Genomic DNA, 25,740 nt, shown 5'->3' with positions numbered 1-25,740 from the left:
ACATGACATATATCCCATCTTCCGTATTACGATCCCATTATAGCCTATGGAGATCGTAATACGGTGGACAGTATACCCGTCACGTTTATGACGGAGTAACCTGTCCACCAAACTCTAAATCAGGCCCTAAGACTTGCAAATCAGTTCAATAAAACAGCAAAAGAAACACAACAATAAGAGCTGTTCTATTTCAGTAAATTTGATTTCTTTGTGATGTAAGCCTGTGGGCTTCCTAATCGAGGCTGAAAGTGTTCCTTTGCAGCAAAGAGGACACAGACAAGTCAGATGGCTGCTAGAACAGAGAAGGCAAGGTCTCGGCAGTATGACTTCTGTGCACAGAAATGGTTGCAACATTAAGAGATTGGCAAACATTCTTAGATTTGTCGACAATGTAAAAACTGTTACAGGTGTTTTACAGATGGCAGTGTCAACCAGATTTAGGGCCTACAAGCCTTAGTACACTTTTCTCAGTAGTTGCCAGCTAGACAGTTGTTGTATTGCTAAAGGAGCCTATCATTTTGTAGCGAAGTGAACTGGGACTATCACTGCTGCCCAGTTTCAAATGTCTTTTGGGGTTTCAATAGACTCTATGAAAGTATCTGAAATGTATGAAGCGAAGAGGAGATGATATTGCTAAGGAAAGTGAGGCCATTTTGGCCTTAATCCATTCATCTTCCTCTAGGCTGCACATATATTCTTCCAGTAGGGCGTGAAACTCTTTCAGAGGTCGTGCATGTTCCGTAACAGTGGTCTGTAAATCCTAAGAAATTCCTTTCCTGCAAAGCTGCTTCATGGTCATATTTTAATTAATAGATTTAAATTCAGAAACAGTCATAAGTTTATCTTCTAATAATATCTCTAGCACATAGCGCAATTACAGAAAGCAGTAGAATTGTGAACATTGAATTCTCTTGTTTCTGACAAGGTTTCATTTGGCTAGTTTCCCACATGTCTCCAAGTTTCATTTTTTTTCTCCAATTAATTCCCAGGGTTTAAATCCATCTAAATGTGTCCCTTGGAGTAGCCATCTACTTTTCCACAAGGCAACGGCGTTTTACCATTCAGTGGTGTCCAGTGTACCCTCACATTGAATCCACTTCAGGCATGGTATCATCAATCTATAGAAATTCTAGCAACTGGTAGCAGTTTATCCAGGAGAGCTGCACCAAACAGTAAGCCCAGATCAATCTAAAAGATTGATTTCTAATCAACTAGTTGGGTGATTCCTAGCTCTGAACATCAGTCAATCAAAAGAATCAACTGCACTGTCCAGTAGTTGAATTGAATGTCTGCAATCCCAAACCCCCATCATTGAATGGCTGCACATATTTGTGAAACAAAACCCTCGGGAGGCTATCCACCTATAGGTAATTGCTTAGCAAGGGCTATAACCCTGTGAAGAAGCTGAGTGGAATTTTGTCTGGGTAGTTTTGTAATATGTACAAAACTCATGAAACTGTGATAATTTCGAATAGAGCTCCTCTCCCAACTACGGATAACAGGAGTGTGCCCCATGTCTTCAAATCCTGCTGCATATGGATAAGGAACAGTGTTATATTGAATTCCCAGCATCGTTGTGTGCCCTTTGAAATGTTAAGGCCTTGCTATCTAAAGTGGTTACCTGCCCAACACACTCCATAGCTGTATGAGTTCATTTGATAATTGAACAAGGTTGGCATTTAGGTAGACTTCTCCCAGTTCACTCTAAGGCCAGAAACATCTCTGTAGAGCTATAAGATTTGCATTAGTCTAAGCATAATGCATGAGGATTTCGCAACATATAGGAGCATGTCTTTGAAATATAGCAATACCCCATCCCACTAGCCCCTCCTCCATCTATATCCCTAAACCTAAGCATTTCGTCTGACTTATTGGTAAAGTGGTGCAATAACTAGGGAAAATAAAAGGAGGCATAGTGGGCATCCCTACTGGGGACCCAATTCTATAGGGCAGAGAAGGCTGCTAGTGAGGAAGACCTGCACCCAAGTGGCCGTGTTTGGGACCTTAATGTATCTAGGAAAGAGTAGAACACAATTCATTCAAGGCTTGGTGGAGAAAGTGGCAATTTACAGAATCAAAGGCTTTTTCAAAGTCCACTAAGACCACTGCATGAGAGGTCTGAAGTTCGCCCACCGTTGCTATGTGTAGGTGCCTTAGGCAATGTTGTGGGCTCTGATAAATTATGAAGCTATTCTGATTAAAAAATGGATTACCTTGACCATCCTGTTGGCCAGGAATTTAGCCAAGATCTTAATTTCTATGTTTATGAGTGATTCAGGCGATATGAGGAGTTTTCATTTTAGCACATCTTAGATTTCAGTATGAATGAGATAGGAGCTCCAAGGAGAATAAAAGGTAAGGAACCCATTGCTATTTCTCTAATTGCCTCTTGAAATTCTTCTGGTGTTAAGGGAAGACCCAACTCAAGCCTATCTTCCTCTTGTACAGTATGTGCAATCAGGTCTCTCACATGTTTGTTAGTCTAAATTGCTGGTGGGTATTGTTTCTTATATAACTGTTTTTAATAAAGAGCAAATGTTTCTGCTATAGCAAGGGAGCAAGTGACTAGGCAATAAGGGTCCTAGGCAGATTGGTCAGCCTATGCAATAATTTACCTGCCTTGCCACCTTCTTTGTAAATTCTGTATTGGGATGTTATCTAGGCTAGTCTGGCAGTTTCAAGCATATGTTTGAAAGTCTGATGATGTCAGATTAGCAGAGGGTGTCATTATCACGTGTTAGAGATCATTTTTCTTTTTTCTCAGTCTATGGCTCATCTATCTAATGAGGCGTTCACGTAGATGACTGTTTTGAAGGCCTTTGATAGTGTAGACCTTGATTGAGGTTAAAGAAGGCCACAATTTCTTCACTGTAAGGGCTGTGGGGCTAAATAGTATGTGTATTTTCTAGGTGCCAGAAGGTGCCATGCATCGCCAAGCCTACGTGGCACCTATTGAGTGTAGTAGGGCCCTTCGCATGCACTGTGGAGTCCAAAAATGGATTAAAGTCCTCATCTAGAATCTACATTCCCAGCGCTGAGGAAGTTAGTAGCACCTAGAGGGTATGTAGGGTGTGATCAGTGGAGGACAGGTAGTTGCAGAAAGAGTCCATTATTGCCCCTCAAGCTATCCTGATATCATCGCAAATCACAGCACAACCTGTTAATGGGAAAGACCTATGGAGTGGAATGAACCCTCTAGATCCCGTAATGCACCTGAAGTGGTAGACTCAAAAGTACCCATATCTACCAGGAAGCTAAAATTTGTACACTATAGATATGTTCCTTACAGAAAGAGAACACTAGAGAAATGTATTTGGCATACTGTAGAACTGCCCATCTTTTGATTTTAATGTTGAGGTTGTTCACATTCCAATACATTTAATTTATTTCCCCCAGCTTTCAGTGATATTCTTATTCCCCATTTCTACTCCCTGTATTATTAGATGTGTATCTATTTATTATGCTTTGTTATCTTTTGTAATGTTAGCTCAGATTCCTGCTAGTATATGGAATTTAGAATGTTACTATTCAAGTTGGAATGTATTGAAAGCTGGACTGGCAGAGGAACTGAGTGGATCGAGTTTCTTCTCCAAAGAATAAAACTTGGAAAACCTCATCTCTTTGGCTTTTAGATTTAATTGAAATATGATTTTTCACATTTTCTAATCTGTATCATGGTGGTTATGGTGTGAGTTATTGACTTGCAGTGTTTAATAAGTGAACGTCTACTATGTGTGGCTACTTAAGCTCGAGTTGATCCCCTTTAAAATGTGTGTGGCCAATTGTTTTTGTTAAATCTTGGTGTATCCTATTTTGGTAGGCAAGCATTTGGATCTGAGTAAGGACAGAACAGTATATAGGTAATAGATATTACATCTCAAACTTTAACATGGTATAGTTAATTAAGCCTCAGCATGAGATTTATCACGTGATGGTTGTATTGCATTGGGAGGCCTGGGACCTTTCTCCTTGCTACCCCCATTCAAAGCTGATTCTCCCCTCTGGCCGCCACCTCAATTGACTGAAGTAGCTACCCAACGCCGTTGTCATACTTGTCAATATTTTCGGCCTGCAAAGTCTGTAGATTCTGGGTTACAGAGGAGTCCACTGCCATCTCCATTCATCTTTTGTGACTTTTCCTCTCTTCACCACAGTCCCAGGAACTTGTTTGAAGAATTATGATTTGCCCTGATACAACAACTTAAACATGTCTTTGTATAAAAGCATATAGCTCAGATGCATAACTATGCACTTCTGCTTGACCTCAATGAGGGATGTCTATTGTTGTTGGATTTATGACCTCTAGTCATTGACTAACGTTGATCACTCTATTCTTATGTCTGCTTCGTATCATGCTACTTAGAGGATAGTGTCATGGTCCAAATAGTTCAGTATTCCAGTGCTCTGGGGTGCACCTGGTGGGGTCCTCTATGTCAGCACCCTGTGGGCCTCTTCAACTACGAAACAGGCTGGAAGTTGCTGTTGTCGGATTCAAGATTGCAGCATGTAGCCAAGAACAGTTATGGGTGCACATCCTCCAGATCTTATAGTATACCAATCAATCTGAGATTGTTTCTGTAGGACCTATTCTCTGCTTCTCAACTTTCTAAACCAGGTGTCTCCAAACCGTAGATTGCGAACCACCAGTAGCTCATAGAAACCTCCAGAGTCGCTCCCAGCCTCAATTTAATTTTTAACTAAGAAATGCAATAAATAAGTGGTGTACGTTCCTTTTAAAGTTAAGGAAAGGCTATGTTTATTTTACATTATTATCATGCTGCATATAGCAGAGCCTGATAATTAGGGTTGCATTTACAAACAGCAGGCATCTTGCTCCCAGTGGCTGGTAGACACTTTGCCATATTTATAACTGAAAAATACAGTCATTTGCTTGTAAAGAGGAGAATCTTGAAGTTAAGATAAATGTGTCTATGGAACATTAAGCCTTAATGTGTTTCTCTCCTTATATTAAGCGGAACAAGTCCTAATGTTTAATGAATCGTGTTTCTTCACTTTATCTTCCTCACATTTGAACAAATGACTGTATTTTCCGTTACAAAGATGGCACCATGTCTGCAAGCCATTGGAGTGAAATGCCTGGTGTTTGTAAAGACACTTGATATAGGAGAAAATTAAAATGATGAGTTTTATGTGAACATAAAGAGTTAACTCTTCAGTTGATTTTCTTTCCATTTCTAACTGTTGCATTTACACAATGAAGGCATCTTCCTCGATGACTGGTAACACGCTGCCATATTTATTAAATGGGAGACATTTAAAGTTCAGAAAAATGTTCTACCAAATGCAGAAAATTGTGCCTTATTATGAACATTTTTGCAGAACATTATTCTTTAGATTTTTTTCCATTTAAAAAAATGGTTGTATGTTTGTGCTGTACATGTAACAGTGCCACATATGGCGAAAGGTATGTCCTGTGCCACAAGTGTATACAACACAGGCTCTCAGTCACCCACGTCACCCATACCGAAAAAGCCCACTCATTCACACACATGTTCATACGTCCAACAGACCATGCACTCACTGATGCATATTGCAGCCCTATCATAGAACCCCTAGTCACAGTAGGAAGGGGGGGTTGGGAGCACACTGCCTCATATCCCAGCACAGTTAGCCTCTTTGCATCCTGGTAAATGCAATTCACAGTTAGCACTTACTTGGAAATTATCTGTAGTTTTTCACCAAAGTTGGTGCAGACATTGCTGTATATCTATCGACACGTGTTTCTGGGTTTAGCCCTTCATCAGTAGAGAGTAGAGAACAAAGAAAAATCATCTGGGGTTGCTGGAAATGCTGTCAAAATCCTCTCAGGTCAAGTACCACTCACAGGCACACAGGTGCATCTCCAAAGCTCGTCAGCTCACTGGCTTAAGGGAGCCTTTTAAACAGGAAGGGGGGTTGGGAGCACACTGCTGAATTTTCTTTATGGCAACAATTCACAACCAGTGAAATATCTTTAGGGATTGCACTCATCAACCCCTTGCAATATGTGGGGGCTTCTAAAATGATTAGATGTCTACTTCTTTGTCCTTCGTCGTCTTCTTCCCTTAGGAGACAGCAGCGGTGTTGTTGAGTTCCTTCATTGCCGCTAACAAGAATTTCAGAAGCAGGGCTGACAACCGCGATGATTCTCATTTTAAACAGCAATCAATTCTGAAGAGTAGGCGCAGCCAGAATTTCCTGAGAGGCAATTGTGATTCCAGTGTCAGACTACATACCCTGCACCTGTAATCTGTGCCTCCACATGTCGGTTACCTTTCAAGTGAATTAATCCCTTCCCCCCAACTCATTACCCTTCTGCACTCTCATATCCTTTACACCTTCCTCACTACTTTCAAAACAAACCTCTAATGCGCACATTAATCCCCCCCCCTTACTCCACTCCTCACTACCACCCTTTAACTACTCACTATAGACCTTACTAGAGAATCTTAATACATATGACTTCCCTGTCCAGCCCATCAGCGTCATAACACTATTTGGCCTTTTGGAATATCCAGGTGGTCCTTCTACTACTTCATCTACAATGCTGGTGGCCCGACCGTCTGAAAAGAAAGAGTCAAATTCTAGAGTGACCCATCACATGAACAGTCGTTAAACGAGCCAATGGAAAAAGGAACAAAATGGGTAAGAAGGTACCAAGGCTGCATTAGCTACTTGACAATATCACCCCACTCTCACTCAGCATACACTCCTCCAAGTCAAACACCCAATTTTAACTCCGACATCTCTAGGCCAGGCTTCTACAACGAGTAGCTCATGAGCTACTGGTAGCTCTCCAGCCACCAGAAGAAGCCCTCCAGTCTGCAGCCCAGTCAACTAAATTAGAAACTTTTGCACAGTTCAATGAATGTATGTATCCCATATTTGAAAAATGTGTATATAAATTGGAAATGTGTGTATTTTCCGAACTAGTAAGCTGATTTTTGGAGAAAATTTGACTTCCAAAATATATTTCAAGCTGCCATTTGAGTGATAAATCATGTAATATTACTAATATTACCTGGGTGCCAGGTGCATTGCAGCTATGGCTGCCACGTGTTACCCATGTAGAGGCATTCCATATTGAAAAGGCCTTTTTACAGCACCACTTGCAGCTCTGCTTGGTGCACTGAAGTGATTGCTGCTGGAAATATTTCCTGGGGTGGCCACTAATGTAATTGTATCTGATGTGGTCACTATTACAAGACTAATATTATCAGTAGCTCAGAATGATTTTCATTGTACATAAGTAGATCTTGTTATAGAAAAGGTTAGAGACCCTGCTCTAGATCATCCATCGTGGGAACCAATGCAACAAAAACCAAAGCGGTAGGAGACCAATCAGGAATCAAACGTTAAACATTAGCTGCCAGATGAACATTGTAAGAAATCAGGAACTCCACTGGTTTCCATAGAACCACACTTGTGTACATTCCTGCTGTGCCATACAGCACTGGTTCATAGTGGCCCCTTATGCCAACCACATCAAACGAGATGTCTTACACCTCCCTCCAACGACTTTCCCTAGTGTGATGGTAATGGTGGTGGGCATGGGGAAAGCGTTTGACTCTCTGAGGTGAGAGTACTTATGTGTGGTAATGTCTGCTACAGGTCTGGGCAAGGGGTGCCTCACCTGGACGAAACTTCTTTACACAGATCCATAAGCCTGTATGAAAACTGAGGGTTTCCTCTCAGCACTGTGTCGCATTGAAAGGGACACCCAGCAGGGTTGCCCACTATCTGCAGTTTTGATTGCCATGATGGTTGAAACCCTGGTGCTTACACTTCCGCAAGGCAGTTGTACTAGGGTTGACTGTTACATACGTCCCCACTTTACACCTCCCTGGTTGAGGGTGACATGCTGCTTTATCTCCAAGGATATGTATAAAGAGTGTTTGACTAGGAAAACCGTAACATAATGTCAACAGATGGGTCAATCCAAATCACATATGAAAAACATGTTGGAATGACAGGAAAGACACTTAGCAGCATAACTGATGCTAGATGAATTGTATTTCACCCAATACATGTAAGGACATAGACTGATCAACAAAAAGAGGGGTTCTCCAAGCGACAGTGCAGTGCAAGTGCAATACAGTGAGCCATACAGTACAATCAAAGAAAGAGATACATCAATATTTACAAAATATCCTCAAGGTCAAACCCATAGGATACATGAGGACATCAATAGCAAACCCGATGATGTGGGCATTTGAGTTTGAAAAAGACCTTCACTTAAAGATAGGTGTAGACTCATTGAAAGTCAATGTTTTGCCCCCCTTACAAAGAATCAACTGCCACAGAATGTTGGATCAGGTGACGGGTATTATTTCAGTGAGCGGTGGACCTGTCACGGACCTTGACCTATGCAGAACTTGACATGTGCAATTTTTGTTACATTCAGATCCCGATTTGGTTGGGTTATGTTGCCACAAACTGTTTTGTCCTGAAGACCCCAGATGATTCTTCGTAAGGGAGTCAAAACATCAACTTTCTATGGCCCCTCCCTATTCCAGTACTGGGTAACTTTTAGCAGATGCACAACGATGACCACAGACCAACACATCCTGAAAACACTTCTGTATTGTCTACTGGGACTCTTTCTTAGACCTAGAACGAGAGCTGTCTCAACTCGGTTTATTGATCAAGCGCTTGTGCTGGCCCGCCACCAGATAACGATCTCATGGAAAAACCCTAATGTCAAGAGCGGGTGCTCTAAATTACTAACATAGCCAGATTGTGAGGAGGCACCCTTAGTGCATATTGGCCATTGTGGCCTTCAAGCACCAGAACTTGCACATGTCTAGCATCCCATACCCCAGGACGGCCATCAGATGGACGATTTGGGCAGGATTAACCCCCCCCCCCCCCCTCCCAGGACAGTGAAGATGATAACGAGGACGGAGCGAAACACCCTTCGCATCATATGGTTCCCTCTACTGGCCCCAGTTATGTTAATTAAAGCCTAATACTACCCAAGCACCCCAATGTCCTCAAGATAAGTTCAGTAGCTACGCCCAGTAAATATTAATTGACTTCAGCAGGAGGTATTTGATTTCAGTTTAAAATGCTCCTTAACAGTTCCGTTACGCATTGGCTCTGGTTGTCACTGCTCAAACTGATTTGTGTTAGTTGGCCCCATTTCCAGTGCCCATTACTACTTTTCCTTTTGGTGTCCATAACTGATATGGAATTAGCATACTTGTTGTTAATGGGGATTTTATCCCCTGCCCAGATGATTGCAACTCTTCTTTGTATTGAATCCACACAGATAGAAATTGTAAATGTGAAGTATAGACTATCGTACCGATGATGGGTTGAACTGTATTGTAAAATTGAAAACCAATAAAAACGTGTTTACAAAAAAAAAAAAATCAAAAATCATACACCCAGGTGTGCAACTGCATTTGACAATACACCTACAAACATATATTCATAACACACCCCAGTACATGCACTCAACCACAAACACACATGCCAACTATCTATCTTATCTCCAAGGCACCATTTACCAGCGCTCTATAGTATCATTTCAAGAACGAAATCTCACCATCATACCAGATTTTACAAATTTTTAAAGAGAACGGAGTCTCTCAAACACGTCTCATTTCAGGCTTTAGCAAGTAATAACTGGGATGTGAGCTAAGGATATTTTAGTATGGTGGGGTTGGGACAAGTTGAAAGTAGCACCTTAATTAGCAAAGTTTGTGACTTTTTATCTTTTTCTTGGTATAGCTTCTATTAGCGTATTAGTCAACATTAGCTTCCTTTCAAGGTTAGTTTTAGAGGGAGTATACATTTTTCTTTACAGATTCATGTGAATTTTATTGGTTAAGCTTGTACTTGCATCATACCAATAGTTCTTCATGTTAGCATTCTTGGTTGGCAACAGGTGACCCATATATTCAGATTCATTGTTGAGGAGTGACAACTACATTGACATGCATTGTACCTTGAAACAAATGTGCAGGCCACAGCGCTCTAGCGTGTGTTTCGACAACAAAAAAAAACTTCCGATCCATATTCTTATAACATTATAAACTTCCCCATCCTAACTCTCTCCCCACCCCCCTAACCCTGTGTGCTTGTTAGAATGCTGTGTATATTATATGAAACAGTTCGGTCCCAACCAGCTGCGGTTGAGTCGATGTATTTTGAAGGAGGACAGTATATGTCTCTCCCCCAGTGCACACGTCTCCAAAATAAATACCAAAAGAAATACCGGCTGAAATGGAACAAAATGTCCCCTTTCTAAAAAGCACAGCACTGAATCCACGCACTGCCCGGAGCAACAGCAATTCTTTCGCCTTCCCTTCGCCCTCGGACACACTGTTATTGTACTTCCGCTTCCGTTCCATTGGAAAAGAAACGTTCGGGTGGAAGAAACAGAAAAAGGACTACAGCGAATTCACAGTGCAATTCATTAACTTGGCGGCCATCAAGCATTGGCAATGACAACTAGTGTCCTTACTAATAGAATGCATTGCTATCTGCAGATGCACGCATACTTAAGTGCAAACGTGTCCCTAAGGCAAAAGAACGCTCTACGCAACAATGAGATATGTTACACGTGAGCCAGACGTTGCACAATTTTTTTTAAGTACATGGATGTTAAGAATCACGGGATGTTGAGCAGAGGTCGGCACCCCAACCTGGAAGTTGTTTCAAAGCTTCACTTGGAATTATGTTCTTTTATTATAACAGCCACACCTAATATTATGGAACTGTGTATTCTTTTATTATAACAGCCACATATAGTAGTTATTATTAGGGCTAGTGAAATAATGCTATAATTGAAAAGCAAACTTGGCGAGGTTGACTAAATTATGTGGTAACAAAAGACAAATTATTCTGCACATTCTGTGACCTATGGAAATCATTTTTAAACAGATGCAAAATAAAGGCACTCCTGTTGAACAAACTGCAGTGTAAATGTACTACTACTTACCTCAATGTAAAGACTCTTGATGTAGTCCATTGCACATTCTTATTTCCCTACATAAGCAAACTTGTGTAATCAGGTACTCATCCTCAAATCATCAGTAACAATCTTCTTTTGTGAAGTAATCAGAAAGTCATTTTCAAATCATCCTCAAGTCCTCAGGAAAAATCACACCTTGTGAAGTAATCAAGAAGTAATTTTCAACTCATCCTCAAATCATCAAGCCTAGTTTCTAAAGGTTGCTGATGACTTCTAGAGCTCGATGATGTCTGATGACATGAAAATGACTTCTGAAGTAGTTGGATGATCATCCAATTACAATAGGATGGTTTCTAAAGTAATCCTCTTTGACCAGGGATATGAAGCAAGTACACTGTCGGCAACTCAATTTAAGTTCCTTTTACTCGCCCTACTCGAGCGGTATGTCCCGTTTGCCAGCCCCGCTCCAACTGCTTTTTCTCATACTAAAACAAACATTCTATTGTGACATATTAAGAACACAAGCGCTCTTGAATGCGAGACAAGCGCTCGTGAACCACAGTTCGAATTATGACAATTACACCAATTTTTGTGTTTTACCTGCCACATTCTTGTAGTTCTCTAAAGGGGATTATTGTTTGTTATGCATACTTGGGCGTTGTACTGCACTGATGTCCACCTTATCTCTCTCAGCGGGGAGTGGATCTAGTGCTTAATGTATCTTCCTCATATTTCATGTCTGGTAGTATGTCCTCCCAAGCCCTAGCCGTTTCCACAAAGCCCTGTCCTCATTTAGCCTCCTTAGAGAGAGTAGCACTTTTGTATCTGGTCCATCGAAGTAACTCACTTTTTCACCTATTTGCGAAGTTCAGTGTCTTCCAGTTCATTGTGAGATGTCTTTTTGCTAAGATCAATGCCAGATCAATACATTTTGATGTGTTTTTAAACTTGACAGGTCGTGGGAATAGGCCTAGTATGCATGTCAGTGGAGTGTTAAGGATATTGCTGGCAGTAATATAGTTTATAATCTCTATGATATCAGTCCAGTACTTCATCAGATGTGCACAATTCCACACCATGTGAATCATCTACACCCCCTACATTCTACACCTGGGGCACCCTGCATGGGCCTGTGAGAACCACCACATGTTAACTTTTGCGTGGAGTAAGATACACCCTGTGAAGGTAATAGAAATTGATCAATTTAAATCTGGCATTTCAAGAGACACTTTGGATTCTATCTAATGTTTTCATTGTGTTTGTGATGCTAGATAATAGGATTCAAAACCTGGGGCTGCTACTTCTGCATCCATTACTTGGTGCTGCATTTTTGACAAAACTACTCTTTTCCTCCCCTCTCCCTATATAAGATCAGTGAGCAGTGAATCCAGTAATCGAAACATGTGCCTGAAAATTATCACTGGGAGTGTAGTGAAGAAATATTATAAATACAGTAATTCCATCATTTTTCAAACTGCAACTCTTCCAGCCACCGACAATAGAAGTGTTTTCCAGAGTTATCCCTGTCCATAGTGATGTGATGGCCTTTCCTACGTTTCCTTCCAGTATATTTTGGGCATCTCTGTATAGTCAAGCCCTCAGGTGTGTCAGTGCTTCTAGTTCCCGTATGAGTCCCATTGTCGGCACGTGGTCATCTGGTCGTGGTCTGTGTAGGAATAAGGTGGACTTTTGCAAGTTTATGCCTAAACCGTAAATTTGACCAGTCATTCAATAATTTGGTGGCTTTTACTGTGACCGATTGGATGTCATTAACAAAAATCATCATGTCATCTGCTTATAGTGCCACATGACATTTTACCCTCTGGGCTTGTATCCCGTTAAAATTGAGTCCCAGTCTTGATCTGCAGGCCAATGGCTCAATCACAAGAGCAAACAGTAACGGGGATAGTGGGCATTCTTGCCTAGTGCCACGTTCAAATTTACAGGGCTTCAATATCACCCTTCCCGTCCCGACACTTACACTGGGATCAGAGTATAAGAGGCGGGTCCATCCTGTATAAATCGCTCTAATAATAAAGAAAAAAACTCAGTGGGGCACATCAAAGACAGTGTCTACATTTAAAGATAATTTGATATCTTAACGAGATGAAATGGTAAAACCTATTGAAATCTAACTATAATAATTTATATGATTTCTCCCTTTCCTGAGAAGTGTACACAAACTAATTCAAAGAATATGACATATACAAAAGTAAAACTAATCCGAGAAAAAAATATGTCTATGCAAATAGAAGTTTTAATACAAAGAAAGAAGAAAATCCTATTATACACATACACATACACATATATACATATACACAAAACATATTGAAAAACAATAAAAAGCCATCAGCCGACAGGTGTTTCGTCCTGACTGGACTTCTTCAAGGCTTTACTCATTTCTATGTCCATATGTTCCTATCCCTTCTATCATCCTCTGTTTGAAACCACAGTCAGTCACCTCTTTTTTCTTCAAAATCAGTCGAAAAAGGCATCGCAAACCTCATGTGTTGAGGAACCAGCTATACAGTCCTCCTTTTGTTCTATTAATTCATCCCAATTCCGTTTTCGGATAGATCTCGGCAAAAACGCCAAGGGCTTGTGTGCCCTGTTTAGAACTTCCGATTTGTTCGAAAGACCTATAGTAGACCTAGTTTCACGCATCAAGGCAACGATGTGTGTCAGTGTATGAGCACTCAGAAGTTCTTTCTTATATATTCAGAATGTGCATTTATTTCAAGTAATGAGTTGCCATTTGTTGTTGATTCTGTATAAATCGCTCGCCCAGTCCCAACCTGACCATCATAGCATACAGCTTTTCCTAGCTCAGGCTATCAAAAGCCTTCTCTATGTCGACTGACATCATAACTGCCTCCAAATCTACCAGCTGTGCTCCTAACAATATAGTAATTACTCTCCATATGTTTATTGCTGTATTGCATTTGAGTATGAAGCCTGTTTGTTCGGGGTGAATTAGTTGTTGCATGTGTGGCAGCAGACGGGATGCGAGTACACTGCTTAATATTTTACAGTCAACATATAGCATGGACATAGGTCTGTAGGCTTTTACCTTGTGTCGGGCTCTTACGGGTTTAAGCAGAGAAATCAATCGTGCCTCTCTTGTGGACTTTGGTGAGGTAAGGGCCTCCTTAGCAGATGCATAAATAAGCAGTAGTTTTAGGGCTAGTTGTTCTAGATACGTAGCATAGAATTCCACTGGGAGTCCATCCAATCCCCGCACTTCCTTTCTGGCCATATTTTTCACCACTCCATGAATCTCTTCAATAGTGATATTTTATCCCAGAGCGTCTACGGTGTCTGGAGGAAGGTAGTTGTTCTATGAAGAATCTGATTACATTTTCTCTCTGGTGGGGTCCTCCCAATTTGAGGGTGACCTAAGGATTTACCATACTCCTAGAAATGGTGCTGTGTCACTGGGCTAGCAGGGAGATTCCTCCTTATGGAGGAGGTGATCTCACACACTTAATTGTGTCATGCTTCATCCTGCTTCACCTCTCCCCATCCTTATAATTTACTGGTAGTCCGTGAGGTGTTTTTAACTGTTCTAGGTCCCAGTACTATCCAGTAGCCTTTATCTAAGAACTCCCTCTAGTACACATAGACCAAGAGGTTGAGTCCCACCTGATGGCACTGTCCAACCAGGGTGGGGAGAGGTGGTCAGAGTGCCTTCCAGGCTACTGTCCCCAAAGAATAGCCTTGTCCGGTAGTGGCCAGACTACTAAATTATAGGGAATAGAGACTACATCCTGAATAAAGCTAGTGAAAAAGAGGAGATCCATATGGAGAACCCCAAAGGGATGTTGCTCCCAGGCTTTACAGTGATGGTTCCAAACAAAGGGCCTCCATTATAGAAATTAAAAAGCAACTTCGCCTGATGGAGGTTAAATATGCCATACCTCTTTCCAAACAGGCTTAAGATTGTGACAGACTCTAGTACTAAATTCTTTACTGACCCGCAAGAGGTGTGGAACTGGATAGATACACAGCTGCTAACCGGACTCTGGTTCAATTCAGTGACTGGAAGACCCTTTAGGGTCTTACTGATGCCTAGTGAACAATGCACCCTCAGGGCACAGAATATTCCTGTTATTCCATGCTGCACAACGTACACCTATCGCTAGACGCATTCTCATGCACCCCAGAGGTGCACACAGTGATTATAGACACAGAATACTCGTCCGGAACTATTTCAGACCACAACCCTTTTAGTATTAAATTGAATTGGATCTCGACTTCTGCCAATATCCCTAGTTGGCGCCTTCCACCTGGCAGAGCAGGCTCTCAGTTCCCCGCACAAAAGTCGTCATCTCAGCCTGTGCTCCTCCGCCGTCCTGGTATTCACCTGGGTCTGAGGCCCCCAGCCTTGATCCACAAGAACAGAGTGTGTCAGTCCCCCGTGTCTCTGCGGCAGCTGCTTCACCTCAGGAATCGCATCAGGCCACTGCAAGACTGCGGCATCCATCCTGAATTGATTTTCATAAGAGCCGCTGGGGCTGCCATCTTTTTTTACTCGACTCGATCCGGTGTGCCAGACGGTTATTTGAAATTTTTCAAGATTGTGGTCCCAAATCTGCTTAATTTGTGAGGGGGCGAGGATGATGGCCCACAGTCAGCCACCCCATGGTAAATACAAAAGGGACAGGATTAGTAGGAGGATCTAGTTGGATGGTGATGAGGCCCCTGCAGCTCCTCATGTTTTCTCTCACTCCATCAGTGCCTGGCTGCGTCCCCCGTTTCTAAAGGGCATATACATATTTTGCTTGATCCTTGAACTTTTGGGTGTCTTCATAATTGCCCTGCAACTGGTAATTGAGGATTGGTGTTCTCCCTGAGGTTTAAGCACTTAAGTGGTCATGGTATTATTATGTGTCCTTAGCCTAGTCTTGATCTGCTTTTCAAGCAGTTTACAGGACTAGTTCCTTGACTATTCTTGCAAATATTAAACCCTCCAAATTTTGTTCCGTGTGACTCTTCTTTAGATTATCAGATGGGCTGTATACAATTTTTGTCCAAAGTGTCCTGAGGGGTGAAATTGCCTAGGTTGGTTGACTGCTCTCAGGATGTGCAGTTGTTCTTCCTCTTAGGCAGATGTGTGTATTTTGAAAGGAGAGAGGTGTGTGGTATCCTGTATGTCCCCCCTATTCCCTGGAAGAGTGAGCTGCTGCATAGTGTGGAATGTCCCCACTCTCTTCATGTCCACCAGTGACTGTTGACTCCTGAGTAACAACCTGAAGGCTGGAAAACATAGTTTTAGCTAATGGTGGGGCTTCTGTTTGTAACCTATACCTCTAGCAAAGAAGCTAAAAAGTATGTGACAGTCATGTCTCTTTCCTGTGCCACCTTATTATCTTACATAGCATGTTACCTTTATTTGCAGGCTCTGCATCAAGAGTCATTACATTATGGCAGTGTAGTGTCTTACATATATTTTAATGTAAACTGTTATTGGTGCATCGTATCTTTCAATTATAGAATGTATTTCATTCCCATGTTTTTTTGGAACTCCTCTGGTTGTTAGGAGAAAGAGAGAGTCAGTTGACTTTCGTCCTTCGCTCCAGCGGTTGTTCCTCCCCTGAGTTTGCCTTTCCGAAGTCTTAGAAATGTGCTACAACACATTCTGATTCATCTTCTAATTCATCATTAGTAGGTAATGTTAAGCGAGAGAGGCAATCTGCTCAAATTTTTTTCCCACCTTCAATATAATCAATGGAAAAATGATACTCTTGAAGTTTAGAAAGCAAACGTACCAAAAGAGCAGATGCTTTTCCTACACCATTGCCATTGATTAAATATATCAAAGATTTATGATATGTGTAAATCTTAAAAGATGTTCCCCATAGATATGTTTTAAAATTGTAAACAGCCCAAACACAGGCTAATGCTAAAGACTTTTAGAAGCAAATGCTGTTGTGATTTCTTTACCATTAACTCTCTGTCCAAAGATGGCTCCTATACCATTCATCCTTGCATCCACTGAAATGAAGCATTTATACCTTGCTACATAAGGTTTGAGAGAAGGGGCATTGGAGATTAATTATTTGAGAGTGCTGAAAGCTTTATTAATTTCTGAGGTGCAATTGGATTTGACTCCTTTTTTCAACAAATTTCTTAACAGTTGTACTATAGAAGTATAATCTGGAACAAACCGGGCATAATATTCAGACAAACCTAAAGAAGATATTACAGCGTCTCTATCATTAGGTGGAGGTGAACTGCGAATGGCTTCAGCATGACAAAATTTGGGTTTAATGCCATCAGCAGTAATGGTGTGACCAAGATAATAAATATGATGTACCAAAAATGTACATTTTTCAGGTCTAACAGTAAAAACGTTATCATTTAAAATAACAAGAACTTGTTCCAATCTAAACAGATGATGTTCTTTGGTTTTAGTAAAAATAAGAATGTCAACTTGAAATGCTTGAACATTTCTTTCATCTTTAAATAAAATGTCCATGGCTTTCTGAAAAACACTGGCTGCTGAAGTAAAGGCCAATGGGTACCCTTAAATACTTATACGCACTGAAAGGTGTTCCAAAAGTAGTTAAATCTTGAGAAGATGCACTTAAGGGCATCTGATGGTAAGCAGCGTGTAAATCGGAGTAGAGAAATACTTAGCTTCTCCAACATTAGCTAGCATTTCCCAGATATTAGGTAGCGGATGGCAATCATTAATAACATTATTGTTAAGAGACCTCAAATCAACACAAAGGCAAAGTTCCCCTGATTGTTTTTTTTTTTTTTTAGCAAGGACAATGGGAGGAACCCACTCCGAAGAGTCAGTAGGCGTAATTATACTTTCACTTGAAAGTTTAGCTAAGAGATGCTTAAGTTCAGTACGTACACTGGGGACAGGTCTTATTTTATTAATAATTGGTGTGACGTTATTTTTAAGTTTTATTTTGTGTTCAAACCCTTAAACTAATCCTTTCTTATTTCTGAATACATTAGGAACTTTTGAAAAATTATTTTGTAAAATAGCATTGTCAATAGAAAGCACCGTACTTCCCCTGAAACAATGGGATTTTTATAACCTTTTTCAAGAAAATTCCTAATCTAGCTAGATCTTCCATCCGACTAAATCCTTTCCATTAACAGTGACATAAATTTTGGTGTTAACACCTCTTTCTAAAATACATAGGTTGGCTTAAAAAATAAATAATGAGTTCTATCTCCATATCGCCAAAAGCCTTTGGACAAATGTCAGGAATTTGAAATTTAAAGGTGAATGGCCACAATTAATAGAAAGTACTATTCAACAATACTGTTATTGGAGAACCAGAATCTGCCATCAACTGAATAAATCTGTCATCAATAACAGCTTGATAAGTAGTACCAACTATTCTTGCTTTATCTTGTTCGTCATCAATAGTGAGAATCAGATTGGACACAAAGGGGGTCATTCTGACCCCGGCGGGCGGCGGGAGCCGCCCGCCTGGATGGAACCGCCATAATACCGCTGCGCGGTCAAAAGACCGCTGCGGGTATTCTGGGTTTCCCACTGGGCTGGCGGGCGACCGCCAAAAGGCCGCCCGCCAGCCCAGTGGGAAACACCCCTCCATGAGGATGCCGGCTCCGAATGGAGCCGGCGGAGTGGAGGATGTGCGACGGGTGCAGTGGCACCCGTCGCGTATTTCAGTGTCTGCAAAGCAGACACTGAAATACAAAGTGGGGCCCCCAGGGGTCCCACGACACCCCTCACCGCCATCCTGTTCCTGGCGGGCGGAACTGCCAGGAACAGGATGGCGGTGAGGGGGTCGGAATCCCCATGGCGGCGCAGCAAGCTGCGCCGCCATGGCGGATTCCCATGGGCAGCAGAAAGTCGGCGGTACACCGCCGACTTTCCGTTTCTGGCCCGGCAGAGCACCGCCAGCCTGTTGGCGGTGCTACCGCCGACCCCGGCCCCGGCGGTCCATGACCGCCGGGGTCAGAATGACCCCCAAAGTGTTGGAGCATTCTTGGATATCACTACATTTTAAATCTTCTTGAATATCAACATGATGTATTCTAATATTACTCCCATTTCCTTGAAATCTGCAAAAATTTGGAAGTGGGCAACTTTCTTGCAACTAATGCATTTTTTCCCAATGCAGGGCACAAGGGATTATTACCAATGTGATTTCTAGAACCACACCCAAAGCGCACTGTTTGCTTTCTTTTATCTTTGTGAGTGTTGATGGCTGCAACAGTATTCTCGTAATAAATCAAAGATACTGGAGAATGTCCTTCCTGGCTCGATAATGCCTGGGTAGAAGCTATAGAACGTTCTATGCTTTTTTCTGAAAGGGATGGTTTCATGCATGTAAGAAGTCTTTCTTGCATTTTTTTAGAGAAACAAATACAAATTGGTCTCTTACATACACATCAGCAGAATTTTCAAATTCACAAGACGCGGATAACACATGCAAAGCGGCTATGTGCTCTTCCACAGATTCACCAGGGGATTGTTTTCGTTTCAAAAACTGTGCCTTTCCAAAAGTACTGTTTCTTCTTCAGAAAACTGCTTCTTAAGTCTCTCTTTAGCTTCAGTATAAACGTTCCATGCAGCATCAGTAGGAGTAGGCACTATAGGCAAATTATCAAAAATATTCTGGCCAGCTATTCCCAAAAGGTTGTACAATATAGCAAACTTCCGGGCAGGAGTATAGTAAAGGCCATCAATAGCTGATAAATAATTTTCAAAAATTCGAATTCACTGTTTCCATTTGATTTCAACTTCCCTAGGATTCTATAGGAAAGGAGGAGGAATGAGTACATTTTGCAAAGTAGTAACTCGTTTCCACAATGAAAAAGGAGCAGTATGTAACTGGAAATGTGTCAAAATGTTATGAAGAAGCCACATAGTAGCAGAAAAAAGAATGAAATAGCTCCCAAGTATTATTTTGTTCCCACGATATAAAAAGAGCAAAATGCGTAAAAGGAGATGTCTTTAATTGGCAAATAGTTAGACGTGCTGACTAGTTAAGTCTCGTGCCTTTGTAGAAATTAACCAACTAAAAATGTTCAAATAGACGTGCACCAAACAATGCCCAGGCTATGCCGGTGAGGCTACTACTTATATGTACTCTCCATTTACCGGGAAATACAATTTGTACAAGTACAATAGCGTGCAGGGTAACACACGTTTTAGCGCGAGTAGAAACAAATAAACATCTTTTTGAAACTTGTACAAAACATGCAGAGTAACACGCACTTTAGCGCGAGTAGAAACAAATAAACATCTTTTTGCTGGAATTCCATTTCTAGGGAAACCAGCCTCAGGCGTCAAACAAGCATCCTAAATGGAGTTGGTTGCCAGGAGATGTGCAGATAAAGCGAAGGAGCACAAGAAGATTCAAGGAGATGGAGCACGTTATTAAATGTGACCGTATCTAGGCAACAATTTTGAAGCAGTTCAAACAAGTAAATTTGAAGAATAAATAATGGACGATGTAAAGTAAACTTCGGTCCAGTTCCATTTCCTGGGAAACCTTGGCAAAAACTTGTCCTGGATTTTGCTGGTCCTTTCAATTTATTGCCAATTTCTGACAGATTTATGATTGTTTTGATAGATTATTTCTCTAATTGGATTTATTATTCCTTTGTTGAATCATCCTGCACACAAAATGTCTTTCAATTTCTTCAGGGTATTCTTTTTTAGAAGTAATTCCTAGAAAAATTGTAACAGACAATGGCACACATTTCACCTCTTTTAAGTTGAATATATTTATTTGCAAGTATGACATCAAACATATTCAAACTGCACTCTATTATCCTTCTGGAAAGGGTCTGCTTGAAAGAGCCAACCGTTTTCTCAAAGATGGGATTCAATCTGCTTTGCCAGCTAATATTAATGTTAAACAATTTTTGAAAGAAAAAATTTCAGCATATCATTCTACTACGGGTGTCTCTACTTTTGAATTGTCGAGGGCAAGAAAGTGTAATTCTAATTTGGTACCCAATGGCCTGAATCATCAACCTAATTCTAAGATCAAACTTGTCCCTGCAAATTAATCTGTGCTAATAGACAAAGTACAAATGAAACAACAGAAACAAAATAAATATTTTGATGCTTCCAAACACACTTCAAACAAAGAGTTTATTCCAGGTGACATGGTGCTCATTAAAAAAACATTTAAAGTGATTAAGGGAGAATCTGTATTCACCCCTCCTGTTAAGATTGATCATGTTGGAAAATATGCTATCCTATTACATAATAAAGGTTGGTGGAATAAAAATAGGCTAGTGAATATTGACAATACTCAAGCAAATATTATTAAGCAAGTATGGCAAGATTATGATAAAGACTCTGGGGGTCATTATGAGTTTGGTGATCTCATGACCGCCATGTTGGTTGTCGTACCGCCAACAGGCTGGCGAAGAAGACTGCCAAATTATGACCATGGCGGTCTTCCCAAGAGAATACAGCCAATCCACTGCCGGCACCGCCAGTGCGGTCCTGCCGGCGCAGACGACGGTAGCCACCTTCAGGCCGGCAGAGACCATGTTCCTGCCGGACAGATTACAAAGCTGCACACCGCCAAAGTTTCTGCCGCGGTCTCACCACCACGGAAACCCTGGTGGAAACCAACTCTATAAAAGGAGACACTCACCTTCAGGAACACGGACCCGTCTTGTACCACCATGGAACCTGAGCTGCAAGCCTTCCCGCTGCTCGCCCAATGACTCCAGAACCAGCGACGACAACAGCAACTGTGAGTACACACACTTACCTGTCACCGTTGCACAATGCCAATGTATCCACGTAAACACAACATACACATCCTGAATGGGTGGCAATGGTGACACACACATGTACCCTTACACTTTCACTCACACCCATATACAGCCACATACGCACACACGCACATTCATAGTACACACACTTTGAAAACACACACCAACAACCAGATACAAAGCACCGGCACAGACAAACACTACAACACAACCAAATGACCCAACAACACCACAACCACAACACCTCAAAAGCACAGTCATTCATCCACAATACACACCTTCACTTGACAAATCATACATACACCACAACCTAACAACACCAGATAACCAACAGACACAATCACACATCCATACGACAAGGCATACGTCATACCCCATCAACACACATCACAACGAATGTGACATGCCAATCACCACACACACACACATAGTACAACCACACAAGGGCACACAACACACTCAAATAACACATCAACACAATCACTACACACTATCAACATAAATATATGTCTCAAACACATACATGCCCATCACACAATGCACAGCCATCATAGCAGGACAAAAGCAATGCACACTCCCACACATGCTGGGCAGACACAACTGATAGCACAACCACCACACACAAAACGTACTCACACATAAACAAAAGCAGCCAAGACCAAAACAGCCATAAGGAAGGAGAGGCAGGACAATAATGTAAGCTTGGAACCAACAACTGATTGGCCCAGATGTATGGCAATAAATAAATAAATAGATATGCAGAACTATGTACATTATAAGAGGCCATAGGCCAGTCATAACACATATGTGCTTCAGGTACAAAGGGCACATTCCAGTGCCCCAACTTGACTCCTGACAGCCATACAGCTTCCACAAATAGGGGCATCAAGGGGGCAGGCAGGACCCTCAGGGAATAAGGAGGAGTGGATTGGGGGTTGGTTTCGGTTTAGATAGGTGGAACTTTGGGCTTGGGTCTGGGAGGGGGAGGTTTAGGGGAGGGCTGGGACCTCTTGGGAGGGGTCGACTTCTTGCTACCTGCAGGGGGGCTGGGGAGACCTTGGAGGTGGAAGGGCTGGATTTGGGGAGGGGCACATATCTTTTGGGGGTCACATGAGGTGGGAGAAGAGTAGGGAAAAGGGACAACTCCGAGAGCAAAATTTCTTCAACACACAGGGACGGTCATGGCAAAAGGGTTTGGGAGTGGTTGTAAGAGGTGTTTTGGTGGATGTCTGGGGTGCATGTGTGTGAAAGGTATGCTTGTGTGTGCAGGGTGTCTGTTTGGTCGGTGAATGTGGGTGTTTATGTGTCTTGGGAGGAAGGGAAGTGGAGGTGCTGGGAGATGCCATGGTGGATGGATGACTGTCTGTTGGGGTGGTGACTGCAGGTTTGGTGGATGTGCTGCATGTTGGCATGTCTGTGGTGTCTACAGATGTGGTGACTGGGGTGGATTTCTACAGGTATGCTATTGTGGTGACTGTGGGTAGGATAGGAGTTGTGGCTGTAGTAGTGAATGTTGGTGTGGTATCTGCAGGTGTATCCGGTGTAGTGTCTGTGAATGTGGGGTACTGAGGGAGTCAGTGCAGGTCATGAGTGTTGGTGTGTCTGCAGGTGGGTCTTGTTTGTGTGCATGCCGGTGGTGAGTTCTGTGGTGCTTGTGTCTGTTAGCAGTACCCTTGGATGTTGAGATGGATGCATGCTTATCTGTCTGTGTGCTTTGGCTGGGACTGGGAAGAGGGGTATGGTATTGGGAAGAGGAAGGTGGAGGGGGGGACGGAAGACTAAGGGTGACTGGCTGCGGTCACCCAGTGTATGAAGGCCAGAGCCTGAAACGATCTCTGTAGGTCAGCCAGTGCACTGTGAATGCCCTCCATGAACGCGTTGCTCTGCTGGACATGAGTTGCCAGTCCCTGGATGGCATTCACAATGGTCGACTGACCCACATAGATCGACTTCAGGAGGTCAATGGCCTCCTCACTGAGGGCAGTAGGGTTGACAGGGGCAGAGGTGCCTGCAGCGTGTGATGCTATTAATTGTGTTTGACCAATGACTTTGTGTTTTACCACTGCGCATATTAGTTGCTCAATGTTCACCAGTAGCACATTATATGTTTTGTTCAGTTTAGCTGCCTATTGGCTTTGACATGGCGTTAGCCATTACATTCTGTATTCAGTTTAGCTGCCTATTGGCTTTGACATGGCATTAGCCATTACATTCTGTATTCAGTTTAGCTGCCTATTGGCTTTGACATTACATTAGACATTACATTTGATATTTAGGTTAGCTGCCTATTGACTTTAACGTGGGGTTTGACATTGCAGATGAGCTGTGTTTTTCCAAAAGATGGGCCAAGCTGTTTTCTTCACACCAGACCTTAGCTGATAAGAGCATGTAGATTTTGTGTTTACCTCGCAATCCAGTCTGAGAACGAGGAGCTCGGGAGAATTGGCCACTCTCCAGGTTTCTTCAGTTCTCACACTGAGTTTGCTTTTAAGGATGACTCTGGGCTACAGGAGAGGTAGATTGAATCTGCTTGACTTTAGACAGGAACCAAGACGTCAGTTGCCTGTCTCCCATATGGGTAGAAAATCTCTTTCTCGCAGTTGACCGGAGTCATCAACTTGCAGACCCCAGAAAGATGAAGCTGAATATAGGCCCTACAGCCTTGCCCATACGGTGATGAATTTTTACTTTTATGCTTTGCTTTGAAGTTATGCTATAATATAATCACATCTATTTGCTGTGTACATTGCAACTGAGAAGTACTTTGATATATTTTGCTTTCATTGCTGCGACTACTTTTGAACGTGTGCTTCCAATCTACTAATTTCGTCTCTCAGGAACCTCGTGGTGGAGAATTAATAACAATAAATGTCTTCTTTAAACTCAGAAGTGCATTCCAGAGAGGTTCTGTAAGCTCGGTTATGAGATAAGGGCAGGAAAGCAGAACATTTTGGCTTAGTCGTCAGTTTTCAGAATCGGAAATTGGAGTTTCGAAGTGCACTATTTAAAAGTGTAATTGTTTTTTGTTGTTTAGAGAATTACAGAAGCACAGCAGACCATGTTTGAAAATGCATGTAAAGTTAAACTGCCTTATGGTGCTGTGAGAAACATGTTTTCTTGTTTATCAGGACTGTATGAGACTTCGAATGAGTGCTGTGGTAAGGCATATTTAGAAAATGTGCCTTTTGAAAGAAATTATGTTCCTTTTGTTCTTGGCAGAAGGGTTTGGAAACTTTTATCTGCTTACAGAAAAAGGCAGGAGAGATGTAGGCAGTTAGAACATAAAAAATAAGAATTTACGTGAGCAAATTAGCCAGAACACATTATTGCAAGATAATGCTGAAATTTATAAAACTGCTGTTTTAGAAGAATCTGGCTTTTCCCATTCCAGTAATGAGGGGGTTAAGACAGCTGTGAGCCAGTCTGAGCCTCCGTGTGAGCAGAGCATAGAGCAAAACACCCCACATTCCTTTACTGATTACACTGAGAACAGAGCTCAGAATGTTATTTACAGACCGCTTCTGCAAAGAAAAATTAATTTGGACATGGCAGAGGTACCGTCGCAAAATGTGCAATTACTGGCACAAGTAAAACAAAAGATTTTAGAGTTTCTTATTGTTTGCACTGAGCAAAAGACACCGAGTTTCATGAGAAAAAAATATATAAGCAGCTGCGCGCTTCTGATTTGGCAAATGAAATAATTCAGACTTTACGTTTCTGCGCAGTGCAAGAGGGAAACACTGATTTACATGTAAATCAGGAACAGGAGAAGAAAAGAGTGCCCCTGGAACTTTGGAGTAAGCTTTTGACTTGCTATCAGTGGGTGATGAATTCACCTAAATCTCACAGTTTAGGACAGGCACAGGAAGCTAGTATCATACACTGGATCTGGTACATGCAAGACAGGGCTAGAGTTACTGCAGCCCTACATGAACAGGTGCCACAAGCCCCTTTTCAGGATGTGGAGAGGGTGCTTGGAGTACCACAGGTAAAAGAGTCACCAGTGAAATTGAGTGCACCATTTGAATTTGTGTCCCCTGAGGATAAAAAGCATGTCTGTTTGACTAATGATTCATTGACTG

The 25,740-nt window shown here is 41.9% G+C and overlaps 1 protein-coding gene across 3 annotated transcripts in view; it reads right to left on the bottom strand.

The window, feature by feature from the left end:
• Window positions 1-10,346, bottom strand: part of HINFP (histone H4 transcription factor) — a 162,944-nt gene extending 152,598 nt beyond the window's left edge. The window contains exon 1 of one of the 3 annotated variants that reach the window (XM_069224822.1): window positions 10,223-10,346. The gene's annotated coding sequence lies outside the window, so the exon portion shown is untranslated. The remainder of the gene's footprint in view (window positions 1-10,222) is intronic. The other 2 variants (XM_069224823.1, XM_069224825.1) reach the window with 2 other exon arrangements.
• Window positions 10,347-25,740: the final 15,394 nt, after the last annotated feature.

The sequence above is a fragment of the Pleurodeles waltl genome, chromosome 3_1, assembly GCF_031143425.1.
Source record: "Pleurodeles waltl isolate 20211129_DDA chromosome 3_1, aPleWal1.hap1.20221129, whole genome shotgun sequence".
NCBI lineage: Eukaryota > Metazoa > Chordata > Amphibia > Caudata > Salamandridae > Pleurodeles > Pleurodeles waltl.
Note: the sequence above shows the minus strand (reverse complement) of the source record. Positions and strands in the feature narration are given on the sequence as shown.